The 17,814-nt window shown below is 41.7% G+C and overlaps 1 long non-coding RNA gene across 1 annotated transcript; it reads right to left on the bottom strand.

The window, feature by feature from the left end:
- Positions 1–662: 662 nt before the first annotated feature.
- On the bottom strand, positions 663–13,581 carry LOC136358458 (uncharacterized). The gene is made up of 3 exons (XR_010743104.1): positions 13,482–13,581; positions 2,425–2,520; positions 663–922 (listed from the first exon to the last, which is right to left on the bottom strand). It is a non-coding gene; the product is annotated as an uncharacterized lncRNA (long non-coding RNA).
- Positions 13,582–17,814: the final 4,233 nt, after the last annotated feature.

Here is a 17,814-nt window from a genome sequence, read left to right as displayed (position 1 = left end):
ACCCTCCAAGAATGTTTTTTGAACTGTTAAAACCCCAAGCAGCAATATTGTACATGTACATTTTACCTTGTAAACTGTGTCACTGTGCCTGACCATAAGCAAGGTCCAAATACGTTCAGGTGTTGCAGAACTAAAGCTCTCTTATCCTAGACTCTGAATTTGAGAAGGTAGTATCTTCGCTTTTAAAGCATAAAATAATGGCTTCTTCCTCTGATAACACTGCTTTTATGCAGTTTCCACATTAGAGATTGGTCAACACATTCCATCATGCAATGCGGATATTGTAAACACTGCATTTTTTCACATGAGTTTGGAGTATCAGCTTAAGCCCTCATGCCTCCAAGGCAAATTATCCAAACCTGAAAGCCTTTCCTCTCTATTAAATAAAGTTTAACGTTCAACATTCCTTGGAGTCATTCAGTTCTACAAAGAGAGGAAACAGATTCTTTTCCTATGGGTGGTGAAGACAAAGAAAGAACAACTCAGCCTTTGCTCAGCCTCCCGCTAAAGATGGCAGAAGCCAGCACAAACTGCAGTCCCACTGCCAGCTATTCTTCCTGAGTCATTTTGCATGTTGGACTGAACTTCAGCAGAACAAAACAAACCTCTTGCAGCATTCTGTAGGCAGCTGATCGGATATCAAAATGTGATATGGCTCAGAAGTTTCTCTCATAGGAGAGTGATGATAGATGAAAGAGAATCAGCCGTGGAGAGAGACTTGCTGAAACAACAACCTCACCTTTGATTGAAGTAACTTGACACCCTTTCATTGCAATTATCTGAATTCCGAAGGTCATAGCTGCCAGAAGTGATAAAGACTGATGATCTATGGTCTGAGACAAGGCAGGAAATTCCACCCTATCCTCTCGAGCAACACTACATAGCAGCGGAGTGCAGCTGTAGTACTGTAAGTCATTTGAGGCTAGGGGTAAACACTATGTGCTAATCCATAATACAAAAGTCTACTTTTGAGCAACAAGACAAATGTAAACCCATCAGACAATGGTGCTGTAATCTCAGCTGGTACGTTGTCCATTCAATTTTATAATCCAGAGCAGTAAGGTACAGCCAAGAAATGTGAGACTACCTATGATACAAGTTTGCTACAGCAAAGCATAGAAAATGCTACAGCAAAGCGTAGAAAATGGAGCTAAGTTACCCTACAATCAGATTAGTGGAGACAAAGAAAAAAGATTTTCCCGAGTCAAAGGGTTCTACCAGAAGCAGGTTTTGCTCATGTCTTTACATAAATATTTTCTTAGCTAGTTGCACCATCATCAGCTCACCACAGGGCATGTCATAGAAAAAGGGAAAAGGAAGGAAAAAAAGGTAAAGAAGACTGAAGGAGGCATGGTAAGAGGGGAGATGAGAGTACAAGGAAGCAACATAGGCTTCTGTCTTCCAAAGCTCCTGCACCATCTGCAGTGTCTGAACTGAAAACATTGATAAGTGGTACAGATCACCAGTTGCTCAGGATATCAGACCCAGATGGCAGGAAGAACCTGATGCTTAGTGAGTGCTCAGTCTAGGTGTTGTAAATATTTCTCTTCGGTAATTGTGTATCATTCAGAAGGGCAGAGGAGAAAACCTTTCCTTGCTATACAATATTTTACTTTCAGCTGGATAGTGGAAAGCATCTTCTTACTTCTTCCCCACTTTCCTCAAGCAGGAATTAAAAAATGTGCTTTCGGTCTGAGACATGAGAGACTCGTGGCAAACGGATCTCCAGTTCTCTGGAGAAACATTCTAATCACTGACAATGGAGAGTCACATCAGAAATGCCATCGTGAACAGGCTGAATACAGCTCGGATGTCTTTCATTAATTTTTTTTTAGCATGATTTTCCATCTTCAAACTATTACCTCCCACAGGTGCACATAGTGGAGCTTATGTCTCAAAAGTGGTGTGCTGCCCATAGCAACCTATTCCCACAGGACACAGTGCAATCTGACAGTTAGCAGTGCTGTACATCCCCAAAGACTCCTCTGCACAAAGTGAAGGACACCATTCCCTCCACTCCTGTCTTAGCTCCACATCTGCTTTTTGCATTACAAGAGTGGAAAAACAAATGAACTCCAGTGATGTAGTATAATCAATGCTATATATTTTACTCCTAGATATTGCTCAAGAATATTAATTGTGCAATTAAAAGTGGTATTTTCACACAGCATATATAATCAGTAAAGACATTAGTTTGTCATGTTCCATTTGCGTATTTGCCAATTTGCAAAATTTCGTGTTTGGATCCCACAATCATTATAACAAATTACACACGTCATCTCTATCACACTCAAGAACAAATTTCATATAAGAGGGGAAAGAGATGTTTCTTTCACTTCACATACTCTCTAGAAGTCGTATATTGATTTCTCCAAAGTTTAATCTTTCAGTACTTTGGAACAGACAGTAAATAGGCTCACTTACCACAAGAGATGGAAATTGACCCCATTTGTAACTTTCAAGACCAGTTTGTCTTCAAATCTTTATCATCATCCATTAATATCATGAAAGACATTGTTTCTGAAAACAGGACCCAAAACAACAAACCTGGAGAAATTAGTTTTACACTCTTCCTCTTCCAACAGAAGTAGCCAGATCCACCCCCTCCATAATACAGCTGAACCACAATGACCTTGGCCTCCATGCCTATCACACAAAATAATTTCAAAGAGAAACTGGGATTTCCCTGCAGAGACCATGTATTTTCCATCGCCTTTGTTCTTTCAAGAGTTTCAAGTACAGCAGCAACTGTTTTCTTCCAAAGAGTCAAACATCAAATAAAAGAACTTTCTGTCCTTTTCCTGTGAGCTGAAGGTCTGTGACTTTGTCAACTGAGGTTAATATCCCTCTTCTTTTCACATTCTACCAGGATATTGTTCACTCTTTTCTCTAGATTTCAAAACTATATCTGAACTAAGAGACATGTACCTTGGGGAGAGGTGGTCAAATAATGATTTTGCTTTTACTTGTAAATTAGAATTTTCCAGCACACAGGGGTGTAAATGAGGCTTTCCCTATGGAAATAACATTTTTTGCCTCAAGAATTCACCCTAAGTTCAAGACAACAGTGCTTTGTTCAGTTGTAATCTCACACACACTGGTGCAAATTGGGAGTGACTGGGTAGAAGGACAAGTCATTACAACAGGTTAAATTTATGTAAGTTGAAAAAAAGAATCAGGTTTCCCATAGAACTCCTTCTCTTACCAGAAGATGGTAACATGCAGTGGAGAAAAAAAGAGCATTTCCAGAGTACTGCACTTCAGCATGTATGTCTCACCAAACACTTCCAAAAAGTATCACCACTGGAAACATAATGCTTGAAAATGTTCATGGGGCCACTATTCCAAAGGCTTGTGTGCAGGGATGGGGTGTGGCAGGGGTGACAAGGGTAAAGAAGTCATAGAAAGAAAGAGAGGGAGACGAAGAAAGAGAGGGAGAGGGAGTGGGAGAGGGAAAAGAGGTGAGAATTGAAAAAGAGGGGATTTGCCCTCCACATGGTGATATATGGGGATATACTGCTTGGTCAGGTAGCCCAGCAGTAGAGACCTGAAGCTTTTGCACTGTAGCCTCTCACACATCACTTGTTAAGGAGACAAACTTCACACATTTTGGGAAATTCTTCCCACTGTGATTCTGGGAATAGAAAACTCTGTGATGCTGAACAAGAAAAGCACTGTTTCTGGTATCATATCTTTGCAAGCAGCACTTCCACTGTATACTTTTTTTTTTTTTTTTTTTTTGTATTGAGTCATCCCCACCAGATGGATGTCCCAGGACACTGTTATGGGAACAAATATCCTTGAGTGTACTGGACGATATAAAACATTTACCAGCTATTTTCTATTTGTCCTTGTTACAGAGAAGCTCACTAAATACTTGCCTAGGGACATAGATGTACCTGCAGAGGTATAGTGTGACAGTGGTGAGACAAACGTGTATACACTGTATTGACCTAGGCAGAAATCCTAGCAGTCCACCAGCAGGATCCTGCCTAACCCATACAACCCCTGCCAAGCCTGGCAGTGCCTCGCCTAAACCATCTTTTGTCTGAGCCATTTGCCCTTTCAGGATCCTGGATGTTACATGTGGTGGAGCAAAGGAGAGGGCAAGGAGGATGGTGGCTCGATGCTGCAGACACCAGCACTCCTGAAGACAAGCATGCCATCAGGAAAAAGGCCATGGCACTACACCTTAGCCAGGCACACACCTACACACCTCAGAGAAACACAATATTTAAGAAATATCTCTCTGTGCTCCCACACTTCCCCAGGACTCTGTCCAAACACTGGCAGAGAATTTCAGCCAGAACAAAAGCAACATCCTCAGTGCTTGAGTGTCATGGTTTTCCCTGCTTTCTGATGGGACCCTCTTGGAGGCTGAATGCAATGTGAAGCCTCAGCTGCTGCAGGACCACTGTTAGTTTTTCTTTCTCTTTCCTGCTCCTACTTCAGTTTTTCAGTTTCACAGATTTTGTCTTTCTTCCTGACAGGCAGACTTCTTTTAAGTACAGTAAGGGGCAGTGCTTTAATTAATCACATATTTTCTGCCATGCGAGTAAATAATAGTTAACCTGGCAGCTGGAGGTACTCTGGGTTAGATCATGATGCTCTGTGTTGGCTTTCCACAATGTTTCCTTGCTGTCAATGCTTCTTTCTTGGCCAGGTTATCTCCGGGCATACCATGTGCTTGAGTAACAATAACAAACATGAAAAATGAAGCAGTTCATAAGATTATTATTTTAGCTAGATTTTCTGTTCTAAAAGCCAAAAAAACACCAGCAGGCCCAATACACTCAGGAGAGCCGCTTTGTTGTGCTTTTTCCCTAGTCACTAAAACATTGAGCTGTTATATTGTTGTATCAAAGAAATTGATAGGACACCAAACAAGTTCGTAATCCCACTGGTGCTTCAATGGCTGCATTTGATCAGCCATGAGCTTGTATCATTGCTGGTGGAGAGAGAGAGGGAGAGGAAAGATGGGGACTTTGTGTTTGAAGGAATACATTTAGATTTCATGTGCCTGTCAGGGTCCCTCTGTATATGTCATTCTATTAGTTCTTGAAAAATTGTTCTGTGTCACTGCACAGGAAAAAAGACTTGAAAGAAAGGGTCTCCAAGAGCCAGGAGAACCCTGAGAGGGTTCTCACACCCCACCCCCACAGAGAAGGAAGCAAGGTCCTGGTGGAAACTTGAGGCAGTAGCTGATACATACTGAGAGGAGTTAGTGTGCTTCTGACATTCTAAAAAATGCAGAACCAAAGGGCATGTACCTCCAAATATGAAAGAAGTCTCAATTTAGCAGGTGGAGAGGTTTCACTTTCCAAGAAGAATAAAGTCTTCAGGGAGGTACCTCTCCACTGTAGAAAACCCTGCTAGTAGAGCAGTGTTTTTATCCTGCATGCCCCGTGGCAAGTGACATTATTTAGAGCTGAGAAAAGTTTGAATAAATAAATCAACGGAGCCAAGGAATCTTTTCCGTGTGTAATCAGTTACTCCCTTCCCATGTAAGTCTCTCTGCCAATGTTTTCCTCTGCTTCCTTGAGAAAAGCCCAGAAGCATTCAGACTGGTCTTGCCACAAGTAGGGTCTTCATGCGTCTGCTGGGAGAGCTGGCAGCCCCAGGCAGCTGGGAAGAACACACAGAGCTCCCAGTCTCTCCAGAGAGAAGTGGCTGCTCAGTCACTCCCAGTGCTATTCAATAGCTGTCTGTGAAAGGGCCTGGTCTCAGCCCAATCAGAGTGGATCAGAGTCCACAGCACAGCTTGTCATCAACATTTGCACTGGTAACAGGTACCTGTGTGGTGGGACCACAGCCTACACTGCTCTTAGCTGGGCTACAGCCTACACTGCTCTTTCAGCCTTGCTGGGCTGAAATACAAACCAGTAAGGGAGCCTTAGTAAAGCCAGCACTGACTCTGTTCTTGCTCTATGGAAAAGAAAGGCAACATGGGTACAGAGGCTGTTGGCTCAGCACCATTCAGAACTATGAAATTTGCTAGAACCAAACAAAGTGGACAGATACAACTGGAATTTAGTGTACTTTCAGTTCATTGTTCCATTTAGATCTCCAGGCATGAAAACAACCCTACAGAGAAAAAAACCCAAAACATTTCAAGTGAAGGGAGGATGGATATCTTCTGGAAGCAAAAGGATATATTTTGTCCATTGATTACACAGATGGCAAAATCATACAAGCAGTGGCAAGGTTGACAGCAATTTCAGAGAACTGGCAGGATCCCAAAGGCCAAAGAAAGTATCCTCTTCATTCAATGCTTCTTGACATTTTCTCAGAGACCAAGTTCACAAATTGTGCAATTCTGAGTTCAGCAAAACCTTCCAAACTTGTCAAGAGTATAGATGCTGCAATTGCCAGCCCAGAGGTGTAAGACTTCTATAGGTGCTGCCATTTCTTTTCTTTCTTTTTTTTTCTCTAGAGATGGCTCTTGTAGCATCTTGACTCCTGAGCAAGATGAATTCTGTCACTGTGCCAAGTCTTAGCACTAGGCAATGGAGGGCAAAGATAAGACTTCAGACGTGTCCCACTTATATGTCAAAATACTGCAACATTGACAAGTACTTTAGTGCCGCACATTCCCTGAATACTAAACTTCTTCCTGGTGCTATCTTGTACCCTACAATATGGCTTTTTTTATACTTTAGTTTACCAGCATTTTTTTTTTCATTTGCAGTTAGGCTGGTAGAGGAAAAAAGCCCCTCACAAAAATTAGGATTGCATTTTCCCAAACTTTACTGAAGTGTGTAGTACATGCAAAGCAGTCACACAAACTGGGATTAGAAATCCTAGAGTTAAGATGTATTCCTAACTTTTTCATCCTGAAGTGTTCTTTATCAGAGTTTAGCTGACTATTTATCTTTGCAAGGTTTAAAATACTGTTTTATTACCTAGCTTTGTATCTTCTTGGTGTCCTCAGAGATGATGGAGTGGAGAGAGGATTTATAAAATTTGCTGATGACACCAAAGTGGGAGTGGATGGAAGTAATTCAGAAGATGGGATCAGAATACAAAATTATCTCTATATGTTGGAGAAATAGTCTATAACTACCAAGACAGAATTTAGTAACAATGCATATGAAGCACTACATGGAAAAATGAAAGATCAAATGCACAAATACAATATGAGTAATCATAAAAGAGTTGGAAGGGCTGGGAAAAAAACAGATGTGAGAACTAGAATATTACTCGAAGCAAATACAAGCAAAGCAGTTAAATCTGAAAGACAAATCTCATATGAAATGCATTATTACAGGAGTGTCAAATGCAACAGCTCTTCAATGCAGTGGTGAAGAGCCAGATAGTGTATTTGATCTAGCTCTGGCTAACTCTTTATAAAAAAGCGATAAAAACATAAGACATTTAGAGAACATGGCCTAACAGAAATATCTTGTATAATTAGGTTGGTCACTCTAGAAGCTTCACAGGGAGATTTGATAATAGTTTGCCAGTATATGAAAGACTGTCCAAAAAAGGACAACAATAACTTACTTCCTTTGCTCAGTTTTCAGAAAAGAGTCCAGTGGATCTGGCAGAATGGCAGTTAGGTGATGAAGGAAAATCCAGAGACGGCTAATAGTTCTTAAGAACACTTGGGACTCTGCTTGTAGAAAAGTTTAGGAAGAGATCTAACAGTGCTACCAGTATATTTTATTTCACTTGGAGCAGGGAAATTTTCTCAGTGGTTTCATACAGATTGTCAACATTCTCAATCCTATTTTATCAAAAGATCCATCCAGTTTCTTCTTGTTGCAACAGCACAGAGTTGAAGCTGAGCTGCAGGTGTTTTTCAGATACTTCAATATTTTGGCAGTTACAATTCAGTGTCAAACACCTTTCATTTCTCATGCTTTTTTTGGACAAGAAAGCATCATTGCCATCATCCAACTCTGCTCCCTGCTTTCACATGTGAATTTTCCAGTAGTGGAAGTCCTGAGGAATTTCCATTCACTTTTCTCTCCCTAGTGAACTGTGTATGTTCACAGCTACATGGCATGAGTAAACTCCAGGGGTCACACATACCTCCTTTCCAGTCACTACTGGGTCTTGTTCTGATGTTGGACTCTATCCATAATATTTTCTATTTTGCATTTTCACCCTGAATCTTTATCCTCTCTGTAACTGAAGGCAGAGAAGGTTTATTCAGGCTTCAGCTGTCCATGAAAACCCTTAGAAATGAATCTCTACCCCAGGATCAACCCTGCTAAAGGCAAAGCTTGAGTTGTGGGGTGCTGGAACCCCTCCAACCTGAACCTTGGGCTGCTGTGCAGGTGCTGTGTGAACTGCTGAGAGTCCTGCATCCCTGCCCACCAGGGCCCAGCAAATGAGGAATCCACAGCACTGTTCCAGTTTACTCCCCACAGGTTAAAGTACAAGAAGGTGCAAGAAGATGAACGTAACACCATCACTTCAACTGCTCCTGTCTTGGTGCTGAGGAGCAGTGCGGGCAATGTTTGTCTTGTTCTCTGCTCTCTTGAGTGCTGCTGACAGTGGTGTGGTATCAACAAGTGTGAGACAACCTCAGATTCCAAGATGCAGTTTATCTGCAGGAGGATAGAGCACCATACAAGCTGATTTGTGTTGTTTCACTGTGGCTCTTATTTGTTCACAGCCCAAACACCCCCACCCCGACAATGCAATCAACTGAATGGCAGCCTCAGGCAATTGCACCTTTTTACACTTTCCAAGAAGAGAATTACTTGCATAAAAGCTTCTACATTTTGCTTTACTACCTCTCCACACGGATTTGGTTGTCTGTTAAAGCAGGGGGAGGATATTTCCCAACCATAATGAAAACACTGTGTGGTGATGCAAGGAAGATCTCCAGTCTGATGATATGTCTTTATTTTCAGAATAATTTTTTTTTTCAAAGAAGATTTTAAGTCAGAATAAAGGAAGGCTCCTAGTGGATACATCAGTGTGAACCAAAAAGGTCACTGCATGGATGCACTTAGGTGACTCTTAAGAAAATCTCAAGAAAACTTCTGATGAGGTAGATTCACACTTGCACCCAAATGCAGGGGCTTGTGTACACAAAATTCAGCCACCATGGAACCTACCCAGTGCTTCTGCCTCTCAGCCGTCATGCTCTGCAGAAACTGAAAAATTAATATTTGTTGCTATAATGTTCTGGCATCAGCCTTTCCACAGTCACATTGATTTTTCTCTTTTTTTTCTCTTGCACATTCTCAGCCTACCAATTCTCCTTCAACCATCTCACGAGATTCTTATCCCTTCTCTCTCACAGACAGGCCCTTTGCTCTGCAAAGCAACCCTTTGAGTTCACTGGTTTAATCACACTGAGCAGCAGATGTTGTGTGTAATCACAGTAAAGTCTGGTTCTGCTTGCTTTTTACTTCATTTCACAGCCTGTATTTTCCTATTGCTAACTTAAACATGTTATTTTTAACTTTTTTTACGTCTTTCAGCATCTTCCCTCTTCTCCTTACTTTCACAGATCTTAATGTTTCTATTTCCTTTCTTCCTGTTCCACAATTCCCACTCCCAGCTTCCCCTAAGAAAAATGAACACATGGTAAAATACTCTGGTTTTCTCATTGCTTCTCCTTTCCTTCTCTTCCAGACCTTTCTCTAATTCTATCCCATCTTCCACTTACTTTCTGTATGACATCCGAGGACATGTTTCCTCAATTATTTATGGATTTATTTACTTATATGTTTATTGCTTTTGGCTATTGTCCTTACAGAAGCCCTCACATTATTCACATTCCCCATCAGTTCCCAGTTTTGACTCATGTTCCCTGGAGGTGGGGTAAGTTTCTGTTCTCTATCCCTCCAGCTATGAGTACACTACAAGCCAGAGTACAATTACAGCTGAAGGAACACCTTGTTTTACAATAGCTCAGTATGAAAACCAGTAGGACTATAGCTATGCAGAGTTTAGCATGGGCTACAAAGTCTATCCAGGGTCTTAATAAATACATGGAGCCTTAGCTGTGGCTCTGCTCATTGCTGTGACAAAAATACAAGGCCCAAGAGAGGTGTAAGCCCATTCCTGCATAGCAAAGTAGCTGTAACAGGTGCAGCGGGGAGCTCACAGCCTCCATAAGCAGGACATGACAGCCTTTAGACACCTGTACCTTACCCCAGCCCATGCTGCAGAATGCTCTAGGAAGTGCAGAAACTCTGCTGGGCTTCAAAGGGGGATGTTCCATGGGCTTTTCCAGGAGACACGGTCCTGTCTAGAAATAGCAGTGGGGAGAACTGTGCCCCCTTTCCTTATGTACCCTTCCTCACAACTCATGATACCTGAGCACATCTCTGCCCAGAGTTTGCCAAATGCCCAGGAATATAGCCTTTCAGCTGCTCCCTGCAGAGCTCACAAGGAAATTTCCTTCACAAGGAAATGGCCTTCCCCCAGACAAGCAGGACTTTTTGTAGCCCCTCAGTGAGCAGCATTTAGGAGTCCAAGCAGGGAGAAAGGCAATGGAAGTTAACTTTTCAGCTGTGCAGCACCTTGCATCACTAAATTATCTGTGTGCTACTCATGTCCAGGAGAATTTTGCATTTGTGTTCAAAGGAATAAGAAAAGCCCTGTGGTGTTTGCTTCCAGTAAGATAGAGTAAGATACTTTTTCTGCATGCAAGAAGTGGTATGAAAGAAATAAGAGAAACGCAATAGAAGGAAAAGCAGACTGCAGTGGTTTAGGAATGAGGTACTGGAATCCCACTACAGTTGATTTAAGTCCCAGTTTCTCAGCAAGGCTGGTTCCCCAACCATGTTTGAATGTACAGTTAGCAAATGAAATGAGCTTGGTACCTAATACACCCGTGTGAAAACCTTTGATGGTAAGCCCCAAGGATAAGGGAGTGAGAGCCAGACTCGCCAGGGCACAACATGCCAGTTTAACTTGGCTGGGAGTCAGGCTCTGCGTGCTTTTCTCACACAGTGTACAAAACCCAACTCGTTGGCAGTGCTCGATAAATAAATAGCGAAAACAAAATCTGCAGCGTGACCAAAAGGATACCCGGAAATTACTTGTGTGTGGAACTCCCTTGGACATGGCACATTGCCTTTAGCACAGGGAAATATACTTGCACTGCAAGCTCAGAGTACAGTAATTGTTACTTTTCACCAGCTATTGCAGTGTGATAAAAACAGTAATCTGTGGGTGTGGTAGGTCAAATAGTATATAAGTTATCAGTCAGATTATATTTAGGCCCATAAACCAAAAGGATGATGCTCTGGGAACAATGGTTGAAGTGTTAACTATGTCTGATTTCTTATTGTACAGTCCAACCCTTGCATCTTGATGACCTTCCGGACCCTTCTATGGTACATCACTTTTTTATTGTGAGAGAGGTCTGAAGGAAATAAAAAGCCTGGATGAGTGCAGAAAGCTCAAAAGTGTGTGTTGGTGGAACAACATCTATCTCAGAAATTGTCCTTCATCTCATGTTGTTCAAAAGTGAACAAAATGCAGTGAAAAAGGGGATTTTTAGTTGGTGGATACTGACATGCAAGGTTTTTCTCTGGGTCTGTGCTATTCTTTTGAGAGTGAGTGAAGAGTACAAAAGAGTAAACTGCAGCAATAAAATGCTGTGCAATGCCCAACAGGTAAATAATTCAGCACTATGGACAAGCAGATGAACACCAGCTGTTCCAAGCTGGTATTAAATGCATCTCAAATTGCAGTTCAGTGTTTTGGATTGGAAGCTACTTGCTGTCAATTGTCATCTCAGCTATTCCCATTCAGGCAAAGATTCAGGAGCCACTGCCTGGCTTAGTGCTACCAGAAACATTGCTGGCTGGGGTGAGGACCTGACCATCCCTCCAGATCAGCTTTGGATCCCCAGCTGTGACCAGAGCAGCACCAATCACAAGACATCCCCACAAATCCACCCAGGCAGATGAGCTCTGCCCTGAACCAACAGAATCTGTGAGCCCCTGGTATGCACATTGAAGGGTGATATTGATGAGATTGTAATGGACTCGAGCTTGCCTCTGCCATAGATAAGGAATTATCTGAATTCCCACAGAGTTCAGTTGGATGCAGGATGAAACCACAGGATCGTGTCATCCCTGCTGTGATGCTAAGAAAATATTGTTTGATTGTTATTAATACTATATCTAGACAAGAATCATGCTGTCATACAAGCACCAAGGGAAAAAGTCTCTAAATCAAATACATTTAAATCATATTTAAGGCATATCATCAAGTGCAAGAAGAAGATGTATAAGGAAGAAATTAAGAAATGAAGAGAAGGATTAGAAATTATAAGATGCTTGTGTTCTGGGCACAAGTAACACGGTTATGTTCTTTAGAAGATACAATTAGGAAATACTGAAATCATGTGACCAGCATCTGATAAACATTTACTCAAAACAGTTGAATGGTACTTTGCAAACAACATGAGATTTGCAGAAGATGAAATGGTATTTTTACGAATGAGTTACTGAAGTTTATTCTGGGATAGCAGAGAGCAAGAAGAAACCACAAAGCCATCTGCTGAGACAGAAAATCGCTCATTATCCAGTCTGGTCTTCCATCACTACATAGATTGGAATATTTTTTCCCTGTTGATCTTCTTCAGGAGATTTCTCACCTGTTCATCCTGCTCACATAAAAGCCACAGGCTACAATATATTGATAGGTCCAGACCAGATGACATGTGTCTCAAAAATTGAGACTCCACATCATCTGTTAAAAACAGCCTCTCAGCCAATATCTGGCAGAGGGAACAAACCTGAGATCTTCTGTATGAACTTTTTTTTCTTTCCAAAAACCCAGGCACCAGCAGAGAGGGTGTCTCATATAACCCACTCCTCAGAGGTGAGCACTTCTCTTTCTGGAGTTTGACATGACTGGAATATAGAGCATACCTGATATGTGTCATGGACACATCCTTCCAGTCCAGGAGGACTCTGTGGGTGAAATAAAGTGCTGAAAGAAAGTTGAATCTCAGGTTTATGATACCTGGGTTTTCAGTGTGGTGTGCATTTTGAGGAGGAAGAAAATGAAAAACAGCTCCAGGTTTAGATAAAATGGACTGGAAAAAATAGAGGTTTTGTGAAATTAATAACATCCCATCTACAATTAATTTTCATGAAATATTTTGTTTTATTTGAAATAAAATAGTTTGTTGCTATCTCAAATGATATTGCATAACTAATAACAATAATAAATAATATTCCCAGGATTTTCCTAAACAAAACAAAATCATGAGTACTGGTCCTCAAAGAGCTGTACCTCTTCATACATGCAACTACTCTTACCCTCTGTGCTTCACATAGAGACTTAGAACACATTCTTTCTGGGGGATACAAAGATGGTTGCCACATGGCTCTCTGTTCTGTCCTGTATGAGCAGTTACTGACTTTTCAGGGGGTGGCATTTAAATCACTCTCTCAAACAAGCATTTAATTCAAAAGTACTTAAAATATTACTCAGATCCCCTGCTGTAGTGTTCTAGATGTAGTTTCCAACAGCAAAACTCTCATTGTTCTTACCAGCCTTGTAACAGTCTGCAGTGAAGATTCTTCTCGCTGAATTGGCTGGGTCTGAGCCCCATTATTTGCACCACAGCAGTGACAAACACTGTATTCTCAGTGTCATCCTAGTGCAAGAAAAAAAAATAAGATTCTTAGTTTTACAATAATACCAATATAAATCTACATTTTAGGCAAATTTGCACAGTACTTTCAGAACTGAATTTCAGGTCTTGGTATGCTTCCAGATCACTGTGTCTCTTCTGGCATTCACCAAAGTACTGCACTGTACCTACAATCTGCCATGTCATAGGGGTAAAATACTCTACTAGAGAGGTTCAAGTACTATTTACAAATTGAAACCTGCAAGAAGAAGCAAAAAAAGTAAACTTTTCTTGTTAAACAAGGTCTGATTTTGCTTAAAATTTACTGCAGCTGGAGACAATGTGGGCAGAAGAATGTGGGTTTGTTCATGGTGCTGCCTTCAGCTGCAGGAATGTGCTCTGGGCGTGTGAAGTGATGGAGTTGAGCATGAGCCAACACCAGCACCCGCAGGCTTCTGGCTCTCACTCCTCTACTGAAGCCACCAAATGCCTCTGCTGACATGGGCACAGAGGTTTGCACAGGAAAATCTTCATGGGTTTTTAAAGAAGTAGGTTACTGGCATGCCTCATGTCTGCCTCCAGTCATCAGCTGCTCCAGATGTACTTAAATGTTGTTATTTCTCCAGCCACCTTAGGCATGGAAGATAGTCATGTTCAGGGCTTGTTGATATGGGGACATTCAGAAGAATTAAACTGATTTATCTTTGGAAGGGGATTAGGTGATGACACATAATCAGCAGTGGATTAAACACTCTCATTCAGAAACAGAGAACCCCTAATTCAGTTTATCTTAATTCACTCTGGAAGGGAGTTAGGGCTGTGACTGAAGCATAGGGAAGGCAGGCTTGGGCACAGGTGCTGCTGTGCTCCTGCAGCTCTCCCTCAGCCACTTGGCAGGGGCTGCCAGCCCACCCAAAGTATTGGGAAAGGAGGAGTGGGGTAAAGCGAGCCTTCACTCTTTCCTCACCCCCATAGCTCGGAGCCCAAGTCTCAGGGCACTACATCCTCAGCAGGATGACTTGGGGTCTCAGCAGTCCCCACACCACAATATACCAGGCTCTGGCCTGGCTGATGAGTTACCAGACCCATCTTTGGAAATCCCCCTTTCTCCATCCTCTTTAGATATTTCAAGAGCTGAGGTTCTGGCAGGGTCACATAAGAGCCCAACTGACTGATTGATCTGATGCAGAGAATGAAATACAAAGATTTGGCTTTTGTAAGTTTGCCAGCAAAAAAATGGTACCAAAACAGGGCAACAAACCCTACAACCTGTTCAGTTGCTAGCTAACACTGCTGCACAGTGGACTCCTGCTCATCTTTAATGGTAAACATTTCCCAGATGATGAGCATTTGTTCTTAAAACTCAGGCTGTTGTGTGTTATTTACTTCATACTACATATAGAAAAAGAAGAAAAGTGTGAAGGAGTCAGTCCTCTTTATCAGGTCCTGCCATAGCACGCATATGGCTATCTCCCAAGTGGAGGCAGCCAAGGAAACAGGAAGTGAAGAGGTGTCTCGGGAATAGTCTGGTAGCCATAAGAGCAGGCCCTACATTAGCATGCAGCCACACCTTTTGCTAAAGTAGGTTCTCTTTCCTATTTGAAATCCCATCATCTGCGATAAGTAACCCCTTGAACCCAGCTGATGCAGATGAAGTGCCATGAAGAAAGTGGCTGGCATATGCCATGAAGAAAGAGTCTGGTACATGCTCTCTCCAAACTGCAGTTTGCTTTCATTTAAGGTCACAATTTGGGCTTTATCCCAACCAAAAATCAGCTGCTTTGCTTTCAGATACCTGTTCAAGTTCTCAGCATAAGAGCAGGTCTCTCCCCTGACTTGCCTTTTCCAGATGCTCATAGTGATGCATTACACTGAATAATGGCAACTTTAAAAGAAATTGGAATCTCTTCAGACTTCAATTGACCTTAAATATAGGTTCTGTTTCTAAAATCCCTTCCTCAGCAAAAGTGGATGTCTGGAAGAATGGGTAATGGAATATGGAGCACTGCTGCCTCACCCTGTGCTTGGCAATTACCAGAAATTGTTGCTGTTTGACAGCAACTTCTGTGTGATTGTACACCTCTAGCAGTGATTGTCTTGAGTCCGTAATTTCTACTAGCATGCTGTTAGTTAACTGGTAATGTTCCTCTCTGCAATGGTAGCTCACCCAAACAAATCAGCAGTCGAGTGCAGATCATTGTAAGCTTTTACAGTCTGGGAACTCATAGTTTGTTGCTAGACAAGTTTTTATTCATACAGATCCCAGTGAGACTCACATAGGGAAATACAACCCATAACCATTTGCAGATTATTCCTGTTACATGAATTCTCACATCTGCTAGCAGTAAAATTCCTTTCAGAAAGATGGAGCATGAACAGGTGACTAGGGATCGTCTGATAACATAGTTTGGGATGGCTTTACTGCTTTTGTGATATGTAGCTGTCTCTCATCTAAGTGAATGCAACCTTTGTGTAACTGTACATCACCGACTGCACACAAACACTCACATAAACTAACACCCCCCCCCCCACACACACACACACCCCACCCTCTTCTGTGGCTGAACCTGAGAGCCCAAATATGCAACCTGTTTGTTTGACGTTGTAAATCTGAAAAGAATAAGTATATTACTAAAGTGCTAAAGTGCTAAAGGAAGACAAATAAACATGTCAGGCTATTCAACAATGCTGTACACTCTTTCTAAATAAATATGGAATTCTTAGAGAGAAAAATGCACACGTGTGTGTGTAGAGACAGACAGGAAGATATCATTTTTGCCCATGTGTACATCCATATATTTACACATATATAGAATGTTTCAAAACTAAATAGGAGATTTAGTCACACAGCTCCTTGATGCTAACTCATGCTGTACGCCTGCATACACACATGTGCACACTCTGATGGCACTGTGAAAGCCATTTACACTTGCACTGCATAGAAGTTTAAGTCACATTTCCCAAGGATAAAAAATTGTTTAAGAATTCATTCTGCTTCCACCTGCTTGCTCTCCTTGCAATCTCAAATCTTTCTGGCAGCTCCAAGCTTACCTGGAAATGGCTAGTTTCTTACAGAATCAACAAAAATATGCATTGAGACACAGGAGAAAGCCTCAATCTGTATTTTGACTGAGGCAAAGGATGTGGTATGAACTCACCCTCACTTCAACCCACGGAATCTGCAAGAGACAGCAAATCTGAAAGTCTAGAAATCTGAGGAAAATTAAATGGGAACTTTTATTCAAGAACCAGACCCAAAACATTGGTCCCAGTGCTCATGGCACTTCTTTGTTTCTGTTGATCTTAAGGAGGGTGTTCCTCTATCCATTTCTATATTGAAGCTTTGGCAAATGTACTCATTCTGTACAATTCTGCTTTGACCTCTGTTTGTTAAGGTGCTGAATTACTCATTTGCAGAATATTGTTTCAGATTTTGGGTGACTTATATATACTTATGTCAGAAGGAATAAGACCAGGACTTTACTGATGGGAGTGGGGGAAGGGTCCAAATATAATAAAGATCTCTGGGTCTAGCAGATGGAGAGAAGTGAAACATTACAAGAATTTTCAAAGTCTGGTTTTCTTGTTCTAGATCCTCAACTTTACTCCCTTCCCAAAAACATAGAGAAGGGTGAAAATTATGCACAACTTAGCAAAATTTGCCCACCAAGAATGGAAAGAGAGCTTCAGAGCCCACACAAATCAACCGAATTGTAGATTTGTGTGTCCTGAAGTTGTTCCAGGTGATGATGGGGAGAAGGTAGTTTTATGTTTCCCAAGTCTTCTCAGACTTGGGACCAAAACCCACACGAAGCTGGGGCAGCACAGAATGAATTGGCTCCTGCACACCACTTTCCATATCCCATACTCCTGGAGACACAGCGGCAGGAGCCCAGGCACTTGACTACAGTGAGGGGTTCTGATTGTGGATCTGATTGTGGATATATTTGTTTAGAGTTAGACCTCCAAAGATCACTCCTGGTGAAGGAAATCATGCACTTCCACACTGCATAAACATACCCACACCAAGGGGTTTGCACTTGATGGCCAGATAGAGCTCATTGGGATTCAAGTCATCTCATTCCCATTAATCATGTTAATAATTGAAAACATATGTTCAGCTCGAAAGCACAGCAAGAGTGTCAGGCAACCCTACGTAGAAGTACATTGATATGCAATTCTAATGATACTCATTAACATACCTTTGCCAACCTCAAAGAGAAAACCCTCCCACTAAAATCAGGTACAGT

The sequence above is a fragment of the Sylvia atricapilla genome, chromosome 3 (genome assembly GCF_009819655.1).
Source record: "Sylvia atricapilla isolate bSylAtr1 chromosome 3, bSylAtr1.pri, whole genome shotgun sequence".
Lineage (NCBI taxonomy): Eukaryota > Metazoa > Chordata > Aves > Passeriformes > Sylviidae > Sylvia > Sylvia atricapilla.
This window is presented reverse-complemented; position numbering and strand designations above follow the sequence as displayed.